This window comes from Myotis davidii, unplaced genomic scaffold (genome assembly GCF_000327345.1).
Source record: "Myotis davidii unplaced genomic scaffold, ASM32734v1 scaffold26, whole genome shotgun sequence".
Taxonomy (NCBI): domain Eukaryota; kingdom Metazoa; phylum Chordata; class Mammalia; order Chiroptera; family Vespertilionidae; genus Myotis; species Myotis davidii.
In genome coordinates this window covers 2,401,665-2,409,387 of record NW_006299245.1, presented here as the reverse complement: position 1 = coordinate 2,409,387, position 7,723 = coordinate 2,401,665, and positions in this window count along the sequence as shown.

Here is a 7,723-nt window from a genome sequence, read left to right as displayed (position 1 = left end):
TGTGTGTGTGTGTGTGTGTGTGTGTGAGAGAGAGAGAGAGAGAGAGAGAGAGAGAGAGAGAGAGAGAGAGAGAGAGAAACCCCACAATCTTTTATAACGCAGTCTCCAAATGGCAAATTATCATTTCCGTTTTATGCTGTTGGTCACACAGACAAACTCTTGTATACTGTAGGAGGAAATTATGCAAGGGTGTGAATAGCAAGAGTCTGGGATGATTGGCGACCCGCTGGATACTTTTGGTTTGTCATAATGACTGGAGATTGCTGCTAGCAAGAGAAAGGTCCAAGGATATTAAAGTCTTGCACAATAAAGAATTGCAGGCCCTCATCAAGTTACCAACAGTGTTGCCAAATAGCCCTTCTACACTTTGTGTACACTATCTTCTTTTACATGTACACATCTGTGCTCTATCTGTGTCTGGCTTCTCCCAATTCCCTGTAAAATGCAATTTCTTTTGATCTCCACAAATCTTCCTTCTGGCTCCAGTGCCTTCTTCGCCTTGGCAATCTTTCAAACACTCTCTTCAGGATTTTGTACAAATATCTTCATCTCCTGGATGCACTCCCTGATCACATTAAGCAGATGAGCCCTTGCTTCCCTCTGGCTTATTCATATCTTTGTTATAGCTCTATTATGCTGCGGTGATTATTCCCTTACCAGCCCTTCTCCCGCAGAAGGCGGTTAACCCCTTGTACAACTATGTTTTATAATCTTAGTTTAATCTCAGTGTCTCATACCTTACGTAGTCCCTGCACATAGTAAACATGTCCTAATACAAGTTAGTTGAATGAATAATCAAATTAGTGTCATGCTGTCTGTTTGTGAATGTGTATGTACAGGATCGTGCTTTTGTTAAAATATATATATATTTTTAAAATATATTTTTATTGATTTCAGAGAGGCATGTGCCCTTGACTGGAATCAAACTTGGAACCCTTTAATCCATAGGCGGACACTCTATCCACTGAGCCAAACCAGCTAGGGCAGGATCCTGTGCTTTTTAAGAGGTAATTAAACAATGTGAAAGCTTGATTTGCTCTGTTTTAACTCAGACTCTGCGGTTCTATTCTTTCTTATTAAGATGCAAATCCGCCTTCATATCATAACTCCCACCTCAGGAAAACTTTTAAAAATAAATGTTTATATCCTAACACATTATAACAATACAAAAATATTATTTTATATAAGTACTAGTGACCCAACGTGCGAAATCATGGAGACCTGGGACCCCAGACCCCGTCGTGCAGTGCCGAGGGACCTCCCTGAGTCCTGCTGCGCCCTGAGACCCAGAGTCAAGTCCCCACCCATCTGTGCACACTCGCCGGGCACGCAGCCTCCTGGTGACGGGTCTTTGGTCATTACGGCATTAGGGCCACTGGGTTTTTATAATATAGATGTGGCCTATGGTGAAAATTAAACAAAGTAAAGGGTGAGTGAGTAACATCCCTTAAGAGGTGATATTAAAACTAAGGCCTGAATTTAGGGGGGAAATGGCCATGCGAATACCTGTGAGAAGAGAACTTTAGATAGAAGGTCTCTGTGGTTGGGACAAGCGTGGCATATATGGGGGTTAGAAAACTGACCAGTAATGTTGAAGAAATTTAAAAGGTTGAGTCATTTAGAATGAGGGGAGGAGCTAGATCATGAAGGACCTTATAGCCTATGGAAAGGAGTTTAGATTTTACTCTAAATACAGAGATTGGATGAATTTCAAAAACAAAAGTGATATCTGATTTATGCTTATAAAGTTTTTAAGTATTGACCCTGCTATTCTGGTCTTTACTATAACCCAGGGATTTTCAACTGGTGTGCCACAAGAAGTTTTAAAACATGCAATAGCTGACTGTTTAGTCAGTGACACTGGTCTCTTTTCCCTTATATTGTCAAAATAATAAAAAAAATTACAATAGCCAACACAACAATAGCTGTCCAGCGCGAATGAATCAAAATTGTATCAATTTTTTGTCAGATCAGCAAAAAATATATTTTTGGTGTGCGGCGGAATTTTAGGTATTAGTTTATGTGCCATGAGATGAAAAAAGTTGATAATCACTACTATAATCATTAGTTCCTGAATCTGACATCTGTGACAAAAGTTCTTGAAAGAATCCAAATGTAGGGGTGGCTTGTATTTGCTGATTGTGTACCATGGCTTTTATCTACAGTGTTAACATTGCATGGAACTTCAATATTGACACTTAACCCACAATCAATATTTGAATTTAAGATTTAGTTTAAAATGCCAAAATGTTCTTACACATGAACATTTTTTCTTGTCAGGTTTAGATAAACACTCATAGAAAAGTGACTAAATTTGCCCCTATATACTTCTTTATTCCCTACCATATGTGCATTGCCCATTGATTTTGACAGTGCTACACATATTAGCGCTCTATAAGACTCTATAGAAGGAAGATAAATTTAAGCCTCACCATTGTAAATGCATTTCTGTCAATTAAAAGAAAAAAAGACAAAACCGTTGTAATTAAGTTGTAATTAGGATATGTAACAAAATTCATAAATGTCTATGAAAGCCAAAATAAGTATTTAGACCAAAGCAAAGGCTATTATAGTAAAAACTAAATTACTAGAGATTTGGTTGTGTTGTATATTATAATAAAAACTAAATTAAATGTAGCCTAGACATTTGGTTATGCTGTATATAACTGAATGGTAATCAAATTTCATTCATGATTGCTATGATAACCCTCAAGTTGACTTGTTTCTCTACAAATATTATTAGGAAATAACATATAATTGACTTCTTGTAATAGATATTTAAAATAATGTTCTTTTTAAAAAAGCATGTGAATGTTTTACTGATAGCTGCAATTTTACTTTTGTTAATTTAATTAAGATTCTGTACAAGATCTATATTTAAGAGATTTGAGTTTTGTAGGCAATATTCTTCCTCCACCTCTCAAATAATACGCTTAATCAACTTAGGTTAGAAAGAGAACAATCAGTAAGCTTACAAAGAAAAGGACACACCCACTTCAAATTTCTATTTGGAGATGGAACATAGGTTAAAAAAAAAAAGTGACTTGCCCTAACCGGTTTGGCTCAGTGGATAGAGCTTTGGTCTATGGACTGAAGGGTCCCAGTTTCGATTCTGGTCAAGGGCATGTACCTTGGTTGCAGGCACATCCCCAGTTGGGGGTGTGCAGGAGGCAGCTGATCAATGTTTCCCTCTCATCGATGTTTCTAACTCTCTATCCCTCTCCCTTCCTCTCTGTAAAAAAAAACCCCAATAATATATATATTTTTTAAAAAAAGTGACCTAAAAAACACCAATCATTCCATTGTCATGCAATCAAAACAAATTTATGAAGAGCAACAGAGCATAACTATCTCAACTCTACTTTAAACCTTTCTTTAAGCTCATCTCTTATTAAAAAAACAAGCCAAGTGGATTTTTAACCATACCATAGGGTCAAATCAACAACACTTTGAAAATTCATCTGGTCAAAGCACATGTGAGAAATAAAGTAAACTGAAGAACATTTACAGTTGTATGATTTTTTCCACTCACTATTGTAACATTTCATGTGGGCCAAACAAATTGTAAATCCCAGATCATCAAAAACAAAAGAATAATACAATAGGGAGGACCAGGGAGAAATTATTATAATACAGAGGTTAGGAGTTCAGGCTCATGAGTCAGACAATCCTTGGTTTTAGTCCTCTGTCTCTTATTAGCTGTGTGATTTGGGGCAAATATCTCATCACTAGACTCAGTTTTCTGTGTGTAAAATGGAAATACCACTGGGAAAATTAAGTGAGATAATGCATATAAAGTACTTGGTACAGTGCTTTATGAATACTTGGCATTAAACAAGTAGTCATTTCCATTCATTCATTCAACATATACATTAGGCACCAAGTATAAGCCAAGCATAGAAACACAAGAACAAGACTTTTGTCATGGAACTTATAGTTTATTAAGAAGGAGAGAATATTAACAAATAACTATAGGCTGGCTAGACCCCACCTGTGCACTGGGCCTTTATCCTATATAATAAAAGGCTAATATGCAAATTGGCTGAACATCGGAACAAATGGTTGCTATAATGTGCACTGACCCCCAAGGAGCAGACACTCAACACAGTAGCTGCCCCATGGTGGTCAGTGTGCTCCTGCCTCCACAGCAGCACTAAGGATGTCTGACTGACATCTATCAATCAGACTTCACCCAAGGGCTCCCAGACTACAAGAGGGTGCAGGCCAGGTTGGGGTTGCCCTCACAACCCCCCTTCCCGAATGCACACATTTTGTGCACCAGACCTCTAGTATATATATAAAAAGCTAAGTGACCTTCTGACCGCACGACTCTCCGACCGGTAGCTATGATGTGCAATGACCACCAGCGAGCAGACACTCAATACAGGAGCTGCCGAGCAATAGCAACTTTGCAGAGTGCCTCCTTACACTCCGGGACCCTTCAGGGGATGTCAGACTGCTGGTTTAGGCCCGATCCCCGCAGGCCAGGCCGAGGGACCCCACCTGCCAGAGGGATCCCACTCACTCTGCAGATGCCCTTCAACCACAGTGCTGCCCCAGGTGCATCCAGCCGGGGTGGGACTGTGGGAAACTGGCTCCAGGGCATGTCTGGCCCATCTCACCCAGTCCACCCCACCGGCCACCTTCTAAGTAATTTCCTTTTAATGTGCACAAATCTGTGCACCGAGTCACTAGTTAATTATAAGAAAGTACTGTGAAAAGGGTGGGGAAGGGAGGTAAGCAATAGAAAGCTTCTTAGAGAAGATACATTTTAAGCTTAGAAATGCAGGAATACACAGGGATTGGGCAAGAAAGAAGGTAAAGGAGTGTTCCAAACAGAGGAAACAGCATATAAAATGGCACTCTTTTTTTTTTTTTCCAGAGATTCAGATGGATGTGTTTTTCTCTTCTTCATCTCTAGTAATTCTCTTTATGGCTAGTTGTCATTCCCCTCTGCTCATGTACATTGTTTTCATTTTGCTACAGCATTTTTTACTTATTTGTTTGGACAGTTCCTCTACAACCTTCAGATAGCTGCTGGTACTTTGCATTGCCAGGAAACTTTTTCTAAATATAGTAAGTACTAGTAGGTGCCCCTGTGTATGTTTTTTTCACTTAACCTTTATCACACTTTACCCTATACTTCAACTTGTGAGTGTAAGGATCTGACTTACCTTTGTACCCATGATATCTAGTATAGTACTATTATATAGTAGGTTTTTAATAGATATTTGGTGGAGGGATGAGCCAAAAAAGGGAAAAGAAAAAGAAAGAACTCACTGACACAGGCAACAGTGTGGTGAGTACAAGGCACAGGGATTGGTGGAGGTGAAAGAGGGTATAGAGGGAACAAGTGGTGATAGAAAAAAAAATTTTAAATTAAAGAAAATAAATAAATAAATATTTGGTGGAGACTGTATCTGATGTGTCAATTGCCTTAATGAGCAAGTGAATGAATGAGTGCATATGACAGAACACACAGAAATAAAATAAAAAAACACACAGCAGCAATAACCCTCAAGAGCATGCAGAAAAGAAAGAAAGAAGATAAAAATGCTGTGTGGTGTTTTACCCATAGGGGATATAAAGAGTTTGCCACTACTATAGCAAACAGATAAAAGGTACCTAGGAATAAATTTAACCAAGGAGGTAAGGGACCTGTATTCAGGAAATTATAGGATACCGAAGAAAGAAATTGAAAAGGACACAAATAAGTGGAAGCATATGCCACATTCATGGATTAGAAGAATTAACATCATTAAAATGCCCATACTATCCCAAGAAAACTATAGATACAATGCAATTCCAATTACAATATCATTGACATACTTCACAGATCTAGAACAAATATTTCAAAAACTTATATGGAACAAAAGAAGACCCCAAATAACCTCAGCAATCTTGAGAAAAAAGAACAAAGTTAGAGATACCATTCCAATTAGAATTAATCCCTGTTGTATTTGATCTTATATAATAATATAAAGAGTATTTTTTGCTTTCTATTTTAAAAACCAAAATCATATTCTAGCTACCAGACTAATTAGTTTTTAGCAATATAAAGTTTCTCATTCTTTAAATGCATAGAAAAAGTCTGATCATAATGAACAACAAAAGTACTTACAATTATTTTGAAAGTATTGTACATTTTTTTAATTGAATTACACCCAGAATACAAACATCAGAATTGCAAGGAGTCTCTGTTATTTTGAAACTAGAGGCCCGGTGCATGAAATTAATGCACAGGGAGCGGGGGTTCCCCTCAGCCCACCCTGCACCCTGACCAACCCGGACCCCTTGGGGGATGTCTGAAGATCCCTCTCACAATCCTGGACCGCTGTCTCCTGATCGCTCACCTGCCTTCCTGCCTAGTCACCCCCAAGTAGCCCCCTCTACTGGCCTGGTCACCCCCAACTGCTCCTCCCGCCAGCCTGGTCACCCCTAACTAACCCCCCACCAGCCTAGTTGCCCCTCATGGCCACCCTGCCAGTTTGGTGGCCCCACGCAGCCTGCTGTTCAGTCATTTGGTCGTCCCTCACTAACCCCACCTGCCAGCCTGGTCACCTCATGTAGATTGCTTGTTCAGTCATTTGGTCATCCCTCACTAACCCCCCTGCTGGCCTGGTTGTAGGCAGCCATCTTGTGAGGGTGTGAGGGTTAATTTGCATATTACCTCTTTATTATATAGGATAACATTTTTGCTTACTGATTTTATGGGTGAATGAAGTGTTTTTCTTAATTAATTCAACCTAAGAGGAAGTGAGCATTTACATTAAATTATATTTGTTTATTTTATAGGTGAGAACATTGGGATTCACAGAAAGAAGTTAACTTGCCCAAGGATCCACAGCTAGTAAAGTGGAAGCTGTAATTAACCTAGATGAGATGGGCTCTGATGGCCTAAGTTCTTAATGACTAAATTCCTTATTCAGAATTTCTCAGACCCTTAGGGACCCACAGATACAGTTTCAACATACAGTTGAAACTGTATCTGTGGGTCCCCAAAAGTCTGTGAATCCTAGGTTGGGAAATATACAATTAATGAACACAGTCTTATTGTGTCATATTTTGCTGTAATAAAACCATAAACAGTTTACATAGAAATTATAAGGCATGATTAATTTAAATGTAGCATGATAATAAAAGAATCTATTAGATGATCTAAAATGTGTTAATACACACATGCATGTCTATCTATTTAACTATTTATTCAGTTATTGAAGGGTGTGGACTTGGCTGGGTACATGTAGAGAGTTTTAGTTTTCTCTAAACACTGCCTCTTTGAAGCAGTCTTTAAACCTAGGTATGCAAACCATTATAACACCAAGACTTTAAATGAAATAAAGGAGCAAGTACAGTTTAAAGAGTATCAATATCCATTTACTCAATTTCATATGTGTTCTTTTCTAAGAGTGACCCAGCTGAGAGTGAATCCGTGAAAGAAATTTTAAAGCAGATTTCACCAATCCCCTTCCCTCTGCCTATCTCTTCTATCCTGCTTCACAAAAGAAAGACTCACCTCAAAAATCTCTCTGAACATCAAAGTGACTTTAGAATATCAGTGCAAGAAAACAAATCACTGTCAATAAATAACCAAGGAAGCATAAATCATCTCAGAACTTGTGTCTTTTCCGGTCTTATAGATAGTTCTGTTCAAGGTGAAAAACTGGCATTTAAAAGAGACTGATAATTGTGGTTTAAAGATCTCACCTCTTCCAGCTCCCCA